Source organism: Gastrolobium bilobum, unplaced genomic scaffold (genome assembly GCF_033153095.1).
Source record: "Gastrolobium bilobum isolate Gb01-03AN ecotype WA unplaced genomic scaffold, APGP_CSIRO_Gbil_v1 utg67448, whole genome shotgun sequence".
NCBI classification, from domain to species: domain Eukaryota; kingdom Viridiplantae; phylum Streptophyta; class Magnoliopsida; order Fabales; family Fabaceae; genus Gastrolobium; species Gastrolobium bilobum.
In genome coordinates this window covers 46,210-59,122 of record NW_026897538.1, presented here as the reverse complement: position 1 = coordinate 59,122, position 12,913 = coordinate 46,210, and the positions used below count along the sequence as shown (strand labels likewise).

At 32.3% G+C, this 12,913-nt stretch overlaps 1 pseudogene; it reads right to left on the bottom strand.

Annotated features, from left to right (window-relative positions):
- Positions 1-6,929: 6,929 nt before the first annotated feature.
- Positions 6,930-7,962, bottom strand: LOC133307832 (uncharacterized; annotated as a pseudogene).
- Positions 7,963-12,913: the final 4,951 nt, after the last annotated feature.

Here is a 12,913-nt window from a genome sequence, read left to right as displayed (position 1 = left end):
ACATGTCAGGTTGAAAATCAACAGGGGGTGCGGGGATAGGCTGCCTAAACCCAAACTGTCTGAGCATCCTATCGGGCTGATGGTAACCCAGGATGTGGTAGTAATTAAGAGGACACACGGCCAGCCATCTGCGAGACTGATCAGAACTCGGCTGGTGTGCATGAAAATTACGATACGACAACTAAACAATCTCATGCCTACGTATGATATCTAGGCGGAACCGATATCTCTCCAAGTTGGCGGATCGATGCTACCGCCTATCATATACATTAAATTTGCATAATTAAAAAAAATATCATTAATATAATTATGAAAAACATATCACATTAATAAAACTAAATGTACCTCATACCTGTGATCGTATATGCCTTCTGGGTCAACCACATCGGGAAGAGGAGGGGAGACTCGTCGCAAGCGCGCCCACGCCCAAAGCTGTAGAAGCAATAGAAATCCACCCATATTTGAGCGAGCTATGTCTGTCGCTCTAGCCAACTCACGATATAGAAAAGCCAGTACCGCAGAACCCCAACTAAAAGTTCTCGTACACTGAAAATCATCAAGGAATAATAAAAATTGTACGGGCACATAACTGGAGGCGGTATCCACGAACAGCAACCCCCCCAAGATACGCATAACCAGGGAGTGTGTGTACATAATACGCTGTGCCTCAATGGCATTATGCTGAGAATAGTTACCATATGCCTTATAAAAAAAAGGTAGACTGAACCCGTGACTTAAATCTCGCCCAGCTGCTGGGACAAGTCCAAGATATCCAACAATCAATTGTTGCCAATTATGCTATCCAGCCCGACCGAATACAACATGACCATTTGTGGGCAAGCCCAATATATGATGAACATCCTCCAAAGTAATGCTCATCTCACCATGGGCCATATGAAACGTCTGTGTCTCAGGGCGCCAACGCTCCACAAGAGTAGAAATAAGCGCATAGTCAATTTGGAACAACAAAAATAGGTTATGTATTGAAAACATAACTATTAAAAAAATCTGTGAACACAAATAAACAAAACAATATATACTCACATCATGGTTGCGCAACCGCGCAACGTGGAAGAAACTTGCCTTCCTTAAGTATGGATGAATCTCCTCAGGAAAACGCATAGGATCGTGTGTGGCCGCCATCCTGACATTAAGTCGCCGATCTGCCTCACACTTCCATACGTATCTTGATATGTGCTTCTCTTGTAATGTCAGGAGAGACGGGTCAATAGGCCCGAGTGTAATCAACCTACGAGGAAAGTCTGGGGATCCGGGAGGTGTGGGAGCATGGTCCTCATGGGGAAATGAACCATGCAGTGAATCAGGCGGGGATGCCATGAACCTAATATAAAATACAAATTAAACAATCTTAGTCATGCTAATTATAAATATTAGTATAGCGAAAACAACAAAAATATGACATATATAATACATTTGTTTCATCCTATATTGTGACTCCTGCAATTAAAAAAATTAACTACCCTAAAATTTACTTATTCTCCTACTTTATATAATAAAAATAAAAATTAGGTTTTTATCCTACAATTTGTTTATTAACAAATACTAATAATAATAACAATATAAAAAATAAATACTACCCCAATTACTAATTACAAAAATTAACTACCCTAAAATTTACTTATTCTACTAATTTATATAATAAAAATAATAATTAGGTTTTTATCCTATAATTTGTTATTAACAAATGCTAATAATAACAAAAATATTAAAAATAAATACTAACGTAATTACGAATTAAAATAATTAACAATACTTAAATAATATTAAACTAATTATTGTAATTAACATTAATAATGTCTCTTATCCTTTAATTTGTTTTTTAACAAATTCTAATAATAACAATAATATAAAAAATAAATACTACCCTAATTACTAATTACAAAAATTAACTACCCTAAATTTTACTTATACTACTAATTTATATTACAAAAATAATAATTAGGTTTCTGTCCTATAATTTTTTATTAACAAATGCTAATAATGACAACATATCAAAATTAAATACTAAACTAATTACTAATTAAAATAATTAACTACCATAAAATTTACTTATACTACTAATTCATCTAATAAATATTATTAATGTCATCTATCCTATGGTTTTTAATATTAACACATGCTAATTATAAAAATAATAAAAAATAAATACTAACCTTAAAATGCAAATACACAATTAGAGAGATAAATTTCATTGAGAGAGAAAAACCTTGTATGCTGAGAGTTATGGGAGGTGGGATCAGTGTGAATGGGGCACCATGGTAGCTAGGGGTGTTAACGGGTCGAGCCGAGTCGAGCTTTAGTCTTAAAAGGCTGAGCCTGTGTTTAAATGTGTCGGCCTTACAAAGCCTGTTACCTGTTACAAATATAATTATCGGCCTGTGGCTTACCCTATTTACAAAAATTAAAAGCCCGATTTAGCCTGTTAAAAAAATATAAGACAACAAAAATTTATCCAAACAGAATATACAGTCAACAACACTAGTAATTCCATAAATATTCATGAATCCAATGTATATCCAAATAACAAAATATAGAACAAAATCTTTCAAAAAGTCTGTTTAACTAATAAAATAGGGATGAAATGGATTGAGAGGAGAGATGGCTATTACAAATAGTATAAAAATATAAATAAAAATAAAAATTAATATACTAGGCCAGCCTGAGAGGCTTCAAGGCCGAGCTTTTGAATTGGAGCCTGGGGCCTTTTTACTAAACGAGCTTTTATAAAAGTCCAAGTCTGGTTCCAACAACCAATATTAGGCATATAAGCTCAGGCCTTCACGAGTCGAGCCAAAAGTCTCTGGCTCGTTTATCACCCCTAATGGTAGCCTGTCACGTGACCCGTTCCAATCTCGCTTGGTGGTGTAGCGAAATTGTGACGTGGCATTTTGAAAAATTTCTATTGGAGCGTGGCATACTCGGTAATAATTTATTAAAGGTGTGTCAGTTTGGTCAATGTCATGATGATCGCCCCTTCAATTTTATCAACACTATTATAAAAGGCCCCTTTTTTTACAAAAATTTTCCGTAAAAAATGATGAAAATTTCATCTAAAATAAAAATTTTGAAGGAATTATCGACAGACTTCAAGTCATTGAAATTCCTTTTGTCAAAAACTATTTTTTTCGACGAATATTAATTTCCATCAAAATTTTGGACCAAAATTATTTTTCTTCGAAAGCCAATTTATTTTGACAAAAACTAATAGTCATAAATACTATTTATTTAATGAATTTAGATGAAAATTTTGACATATTATATGTCCGTCGAAAAGTTTTGTCTCAATCTGCAACGAAATTTAACTAGAATTTTGATGAAATTTTTGACGGAATATATTTTTGTCAAAAATGTTGCATTTTTTACGGAATTAAATTCCATTGAAAATAATTGAATTAAATTTTAAAACATTATTTTTATATGAATTTTATTTTTTAATTTTTTTAAAAATTTATTATAGGGATTTTAATTCAACAAATACTTAATGGTGATCCTGATACATAAGTAGTAATTTTAAACATATAATACACAACTAAACTAAGATCAATGACAAAAAACATCATACATAATGAAAAGTATGAAATGCATACAAGTAAATATCATATATCCAAATGAAAAATGTGTGAAAAAAATAAATCTATCTTCCTCGTTATCACACAACATTCACCATGGAACTTTCATCACTAATTATGTCCCAAAGAGGGACGGATTATTTTTTTGTCTCTAAATCCGTTCCAATTAGGATGGAATATTTTATGTCTCCAAAATCCATTTCTTCATACTTTTTTAGTAGTGGTTGCATATTGATCATATATGCAACTAGGTACATATGCTTGCACAAAGGCATTTAAGGTAAGTTAATTAATGCTGAAATCACACCATAATATGATTAAATAACAAAAAAATTATAGAATGGTATTGTGATATTCCTATTAGGGAGAATTTGCATCTATCAATCGATTCACATAAATGACTTTCCTTGTTTGATCTGGTGATGTTAAACTTATCGACAAAGTACTTTTTTTTTTAGCTTAATTCTATCAAGATTACAAATATTTCTTAGCAACATATTTATCTGATGTCAATTGTTGATAGTCACTATTTGCCTTCACTTATAAATGCTCAAATATTTATTTACAATACCATATAAATATATAAATAAATAAATATATATATATATGTATATATATATATATATATAATATATATATATATATTATACATATATAATATTTATATATATAAATATACATAAATATATATATATATATATATATATATTATATATATAGGCAAAAATATTTCCTAACATACTAGACGTCCAACTAGTAATCTTGATCATAGATTCTCATTATTTCCCGCATTTAATGCTTTTACCCACCCATGTATAGTTATGATTCCTTGTTGGATGTCCAACAACTTGAGAAATGATATATATATATATATATATATATATATATATATATATATATATATGGGAGATTTCTTTTGAGTCCAGAGTCAGACTTTTAAGTCTCACTCTCCATCTCAGCCGTTGATGGACATAAATCAACGATTGTCATTTATACTATAATTAATAATTAATTAATATAACTTCCTAAACTATAACCGTTGAATGGAAGGAAATCAACAGCTAGGATGAGGAGTAAGATTTATAAGTCTTACTCTGGAGTCAAATGATCTCTCTCTATATATATATATATATATATATATATATGGGTTTACATTTCTGCAACTGTTGTACGTGCAACAATCAAATATTTTCCATATATATACGTGAAAGCATTAAATGCAAGGAATCATAACCATACAAAAGATCAAAAGATGTAAGCATTAAATGTGGGTAATCATAACCATACACCGATCGTTGCTGTACGTAAAGCGGCTGCAGAAATAATTTTACCATATATATATGTTTGCATGCTTGCACAAAAGAAGTTTAGGATTTTTCATAATGCTTAAAACATACCAAAATAGGATTAAATAGCATGTGATATCTTGACTAGTAAAATTTACTCAAAAAATAATATATTTTTTATCGAAATTTATGACAAAAAAATTTTCATCAAAATTTATGATGAAAAATAATTTCGTCAACATTTTTGATGGAAAATAATTCCTTCCAAATTTATGATGGAATATTTTTCCATCGAAACATTTCGTAGCTAATAATGACAGAATCGTATTCCATCTCTAATTCTGTCAAATTTTTTGACGGAATCCTTTTCTTTCCAAATATTTCGTCATTAATAATGACCGAATCGTATTCCATCTTTAATTCCATCAAAATATTTGATGGAATCTTTTTTCGTCTAAATGTTTCATCGCTGATAATTACCGAATCATATTCCATCTTTAATTTCATCAAAAAGTTTACAGAATGCGTTTCCAGTCAAAAATTTCATCACTGATTTCTATGAAAAATTTTCTATCGATAATTCAGTCTTTTCTAGTTGTGCAAACCTTTGTCTTAGACTATTTTCATACTTAAAATACATTAAAGATGAAGAAACATAAGCTCCACCTCCCCTTTCCTTATTATTTCTCATATATGAAAGAAAACTAGGAGTTTTTTTTTCAAAAATCTAGTTACGTGTCTACTCACTATTGTATTGTCTTGTCTAAGTTAGTTTGAATTTTATTTTTCGTCCCCCTACACAATTTTCTGGCCCTACTATTGTTCGGTCCAAAAACTCGATCATTCATATGATGCTAGCAGTGCTGCCTCGGATAATGAATTAATCTTCCAGGCAGCTGGTGGGGTTAACCGTAAAGGACGGGTATACGATTTAGGTACACGGGCAGGAGCATGACAGGATGCGCACATTGATTATGCAATTACAGGGTACAATTGCACAGCAAGAGCAGAGGGATGCACAACAAGAGGAGAGGGTTGCACAATAAGAGAAAAGGGTTGAGCAACAGGATAGTCTCATGGCTATGTTGCAGAGGCGAATAGAAAAAATGGAGAAACTTATGCATAGGCTTCCTGAGGAATTATTAGATACTGAGGATGATGACGAGACTCAGCCCCCATCACAGGATCTGGGTGATGACCATGATCACGTAGGTCATCCACCAGCATGACCTTTGTATCTTGGTTGGAAGTATAAGATATGGACTATTGTGCATAGACTCTTTTGATTAGTATATGACAGGAAGTTTTGTATATGTATGTCCTTTTTGATTAGTATATCTCTTAGAAATTTATACATATAGGACTCTTTTTATTAGTATATGACAAGGACTTTTGCATATGTATGTCCCTTTTGATTAGTATATATCTTGGACATTTAGGCTCGTTTAGTGGACATGATAGGATAAGGACGGATAGGATAAGATGAGACTCGTAGGTAGTATTTGTTACTTGCTTGGATAAGGGTAGGATATGATATGGGCATGATAAGATCATATCCTATCCTGTGTTTTATGTGCATTAGATAAACAATATGATAGGATAATAATATCCTATTTTGTGTTTGGGGTGAATTAGATTGCGTCAGGATATGCTTTAAATAGACAAAAATACCCTCAATAATATATTTTCATATAATTCATTTTTATTTGATTTGTAGACTTTTTAAAATTTATTTATACATTTGTTCCTATTTTATATAATCATTTCTTTCTTTTTTCTTTTATTATTTATAAGATAGAACTAGCGTAATCACTCAATTGAACAATATCCACCAATGTTGCTTGAAGATAAAATTTTGAAATGGATAACCATACATATTCACAAATGAGTAATTAGCTCAACCAGATGATTTAAATACAACAGATAAATAATTAGGAATGCGCTATTCTGAATAAAATTTCCATATAGCCAGGCAAAATAAATAATGGTTCTCAAGTCACTAATAATCAAGGTTCTTAGGTTCTCAAATCACTTCTATAGACATTGTATCAAATCAAATAACTAAAGCAACAAAGTCAAGCAAAATAAATAATCTCCATAGTAATCTCTGTATCAATGACTTCATGAATGTAAGACGAACAACATCATTAGATCCCATAAAAATATGCAATCGATGGGGCACATATAGTATCTTATTTGATGCAGCCAAGCACTCTTCTTTAGTTAAATCAAGTTTCAGCAGTTCATTCATGAGGCCAATAGAATTATCAAATACATCTTTGGCAACTCCAAGGCGATCTGCAACTCTTTCCAATCTTTCTGAGCTTTTTTCTAGCAATTGCCCTAAACTCTTTCCCAATTTACATATGCTATTAGCAATGGCTTGTGCTCCTTGATTTTTTTTTCATGGCTGAGTTTCAATTTGATCATGTTTTCTCTTAATTTGTGCTTTGTTGCCTGAAGCTAATTGAGACAACTCAACTGTAATATCATCATCACTTCCTTCTTCATTTTTATTATCTAGCTCCTCAACAACATCAGCAGGGGTAACAGCTCCTTTACGAATGGCACGATCCTTTCCAAAAGCAAGAGCAAGCTTAGTGAGATTGATGTATTCCTATAATATTTTGCATTAGGATGATTCTGCAAGATAATAAAAAAACAAAAGTATCTTTAATTTATCAATAGAAAGTTAAGGGAATTAAAATTAAACTATGGAGGGAAAACACACAATATTTTATTAACCTTAATATACTTGGTCTATACATAGTCACTATCCACCATTATCATTTTTTTTCTCATCATCCCAACCAAATCCACTTTGATTTAACATGTCATAAATTGTGGCATAAATTGTCCTTAATTCATTGCAGACTCAGTGTGTGGTTTCACCTTAATTCCACATCTAGGAAACTTTTCTTCCATTTTTTTCTCTGTCATTCTTAAGGTATGTGCTTTGAATTGTCCATTGGCAAGTCTGTGACCTTGATGCACAGCTTCAATTAAAATATTAGGAAGAGCTTCATCCTCCTCATACGATCTCTTCTTTTCTTGCCACTTTGTTGCATGATGTTCTCAGATTCCATTCTTATCACATTATGAAATAATCAATCATAAGTTAAACAAAAAAATTAAGAAGACACTCTAATTTAGATTATATTGTAACTAATTAAGCAAAATAAAACGAACTCAACCAAACTTTATAATGATATCTTAAATATGAAGTAGGCAGAGATCTCTTATAATGAAGCTTAACAATCAAGTTATATGAAGGAACGAACTGTATATACATCAAAAGTATGTCCATTGAACAATTAAATCTACCGAAAGAATATTTTACAACAGAACTTGGCTTATAAAACATCATAAGAATGTCAATTTTTTGTTTTCTTTGTTGGTAACTCGATAACGTTCTTGGAAAGACAAGTAAACTGCTACAACTAATAACATTGGACAGGGTTTCTAGTTTAACGCATAAATGTTAAAATGATCATAGTTCAAACTTCATACAGCTGGTAGATAGTCATTGATTGCACAAGACAATGCCTTGGGTTTCTGTAATTACAGTTCCCACCTCAGTCAATTATTTGAGAAACAAATATAAACAGAAAAGCCCCCAATATATTGGCAGAAAGGGAACATATAACTTGTAACACCCCATTCTAGAACTCGTTTGTTAACATTGCTTTATGATATTAAGCGCATTTACAATCACATTGGTTCAATTAGAAATACAGATAAATTTTTATTTGTGAACAAAACCAAATTTAAAATAACCAATTAGAAATATGATATTAAGTGCAGGTACAATCACATTGACATTGCGGAATAAATGAAACTAAGCTTAACATCATATTCTTATTTTATTAGACCACATGTAGTTAAGTGTCTTCATCTCTTTTATTATAATATAAATTTTATACTTCCTATATAGTTATCATCTCCTACTATATTATAGATCTCTTTGTTAGCTTCGAGTGGGTTCAAAACGCGCTCAAATCGGAGCTCCGTAGCTCTAGTTATGACAGTTTTACTAAACTACGTTTTTGCAAATTTTCGGGTAGCGCGTTTTAGCACTCAATTGGGCGTTAAAATGCCCAGAGACAGAGAATTTGGCCCTCTCCAGTTCTTCAGGGCATTTTAGAGCTCGGCTTGGGCATTAAAATGCCCAAGGGCAGAGATTTTTCCTCCATTTCATGAACACAACGCGTTTTAGCACGCTTATCAGCTCTAAAACTCTCTTCAAATGGGCCACACATGCCCTCCCTTTTTTCATATTATTTCATGAGGAAATTCCTCCTCTTTCTCCATCCTCTTAACACCTAATAGATTAGGAATGGCCAACAATATCCAACACATATTGTGTCTCTTATAACCATCATTTTTCTTTAATCCCTTAAATAATCCTTGCACCAATCTATAATTACAACAACATAATATCGTATTACATCAATGTTCTTCACAATAACATACACACCAAATAGGGATATGTTGGGTATAAATTATTGCTATCCTATCCTATCAATCCTAACCCAGCTCCTCCTATAAGATAAGTTATCATGTGTTGGGTAGGATAAAATGAGGTAATAAGATAAATTAATCATATCCTATTGACCTACCAAACAAGAGATAAAAATAGGATATGATAAGTTATCATATCCTTTCTATCAGGTGCTCCAAACAGGCCCTTACAAATATAAGACTCTTTTTATTAGTATATGACAGAGACTTTTGTATATGTATGTCCCTTTTGGTTAGTATATGTCTTGGACATTTATACATATAAGACTCTTTTGATTAGTATATGATAGAGACTTTTGTATATGTATGTCCCTTTTGATTAGTATATGTCTTGGACATTTATATATATAGGTCTCTTTCGACTAGTATATGACAGGAACTTTTGTATATGTATATCTATTTTGATTAATATATATCTTGGACATTTATACATATAAAACTCTTTTGATTACTATATGCCAGAGACTTTTGTATATGTATGTCCCTTTTGGTTAGTATATATCTTGGATATTTATAGATATAAGACTCTTTTGATTAGTATATATATGATAGAGGCTTTTGTATATATAAGACTCTTTTCATTAGTATATAACATGAACTTTGTACAAATAATTATATTAAGATCAAATTATTTTGATATGTTATTTATCAAGTATAAAACATAAATTGGTATTAATTTTGTAGAGAGAAATAAAATAAAAAATTCGACGGAAAAGCAATTTTGTCGAAAATTTTCGACAGAATTTGTTTTCCCTAAAAAATTATTACAATATTTTTTTATGGAATTTCATTCATTTTCTGTCTAAAAATTTTGACGAAATTATTTTTCCGTAGAAACTTTTCGCATAAATTATTCCATCGAAAATTTTCTACGGAAATTAATTCTATCGAAATTTTTTGACAGAATCTCTGATTTCGTTGAAAAATTATTACCCACGAAGAGATATTCGACGGCTTCATTTCCGTCGATAATTTCATCAAAAACTTCATTTTCGACCGAATTTTTCCGTCAAAAAAATAGCAATTGTTTAGTAGTGCATATTGAATTTTTTAGTGGTGATACGTGTAATTAAAATTCTAACCTACAATTAAGCAGTTAATTAACTAATGTAACAGCCGAACAGGTAAGTGAGAAAGGGATAGTAAATTAATGGGAAAAGTGATACTTATATAAATAAATAGTGAATAAAAGGTTAACCGAAATGGAGAAAACAAAAATTTAAAGAATGTTGGTTTGTTTTTTATTTTTAATTGTAATTATAAAAATATTATTTTAATTCTGTCACTTTTAAAAAATATCTAAGTTTTAAGTTTTTTTAATACCCTAAATTAGAGGCCAGCATGAAAAAAATAAAAAATAAAACATGGCCATCGCACGTGTCTGTCGAAACGGCTACAAGAAAATAAGTTTGAAAACTGACATACTGTAACCCATTATTTTTCTTTATCCTCCTTTTGAACTAGCCATTGTACTATGAGAGATTTTTAGCTATTTGGGGATTAAGAAAATTTTATTGCTTTGTAGCACGTCAAACACACGGAAATAAAGAGTGGTTTGAAATTTTTTTCAAAATTTATAAATATATATAAGAAATATAGGCGTAAAAATAATATTATTGATTAAACAAGGGATATTTAAATGTAACGAGTCTCACGTTGATTGCTAATGGACTAGGTGAAGTGCATATAAGTGGATGGACCTATGAACTTAATGTATTAAGATTTCGGGTTGAGACTTGGTGTCGTACCCACTTGGTGCGGCTAGTCTAGCTTAGCCCATTGGTGGTGGACCCCTGCCATAGGCTCTCTCTTGACCCGTCTGACAGTGGTGTCAGAGCCGGATTAGACTCGGACTAGCCATGTGTTTGGCAAGGAAGAAGGTTGAGTACTTGGACCCTGGGGTACTCAGTTGAGGAGAACATATCAATGTTAGGTTTCACATTTGAGGGGGAGATTGATGGGATATTCAAGTGTGATGGTGTTCTAAGTTGATTGATAATGAGCTAAGTGAAAACTATAAAAATGAAAGAACCCATGAATCCAAAGCCTTAAGGGTTTGGGTTGTGACGTGGTGTCGGATCAACTTAATATGGTAGTCTAACTTAGCTCATTGGTGGTGGTAGACCCTTTCCATGGGCTTCCTCTGGACCCGTCTGACAACAATAATGCATGACGGTACAATATGTATATACTACAAACACAAGGAGATTAAGATACATAGCATATGGACTTGTAAAGAATCATTTAAATACAAAAGCTTACGTCGTTAAGTGAATGTCTTTTTAATGATTTATACAAGTGTTTTAAAACCCTGCCCCACCCCGGGGTTGACCCCTCTAGGTAACTGACCCTCTTTTTGAGGGTTTGGATCAGCAGTTAGACCATGCATGCACGTTGACCCCTCTGACCTCCGAAATCTCCCGGTTGAACCCATGACTTCAAGTTCAAAGGGTTATAGGGGGTCACTTCTTCTTTTTTAAAAAAATTATACACAAAAAGACGTCGTTTAGTGTGTAAAAAAAAATAACAAAATAAAAACTCGTTGCTGCCTAGATCTAGAACTAGATCTAAAATCTGAATCGTTATCCTGCTTCTTTTTCGATCTTCTCTCCCAAACTTAGACCCAATCTCCCTGATATAGTGATCTCGTTCGTTGTGGCGGTGGTTCCTCCTATCCTCTCTTCGGTCCTCTCTCTCCCTCTCATCCGATGTGTTGGTTCTTCTCTCCCTGCTGTTGATTCATTGTGTCGCCGCCTCTCCTTCGCCGTTCTCTTTTGGATAAGGGATCTCTTTTCACATGTTGTTTTAGGTGCGTGAGAAGGAAAAGAAGGGCCTATGTTTAATGATATAACTTTTCATTAACTCCATTGGAATATATGTTTTATACTTTGATAGTTTGATATTTTGATTAGCTTGTGTAATCTTGACTTGTGGATGTAATTGGTTTAAATATATAAAGTATATTTTGAATCTTTGATTTTTGGTGGTTTGATTTGTTTGAATTTTTCATATAGAATACATATTTATATTTTTTAATGTATAAAACTAGGTCAGCTAAGTGACCCTCCGATTGAACCCGTGATGCCTGACCTCGGCCGAATCGATGGCCGAGCTGAGTTTTTAAACACCGGTTTATACTATATATTCTCTAACACGCCCCCTCGTACCAGCGCTCATTGGGTTTTAACAGTGGACAATGCACAAGCCCACCTACCTGTGCTAAAAAACTCCACACTACTTAATTATTTAATAATTAAATGGGGCGGTGAGAATAGAACTCATGACACCGAGGCTTTGATATCATATAAAGAACTAATTTAACCCAAAAACTTAAACTATCGAGTGAGGACCTTTTAATGGTTTATAATATTTTTTAACACACACAAATGGACTTGAAGCATCGATATTGCACAAGCCCAATTTTTAGTTTACCTTATAGTTTACAAGACCTCACACTTATCACACTTTCAAACATAGTTCTAAATTCATATTCATATCATCTGTAACCTGCACGTT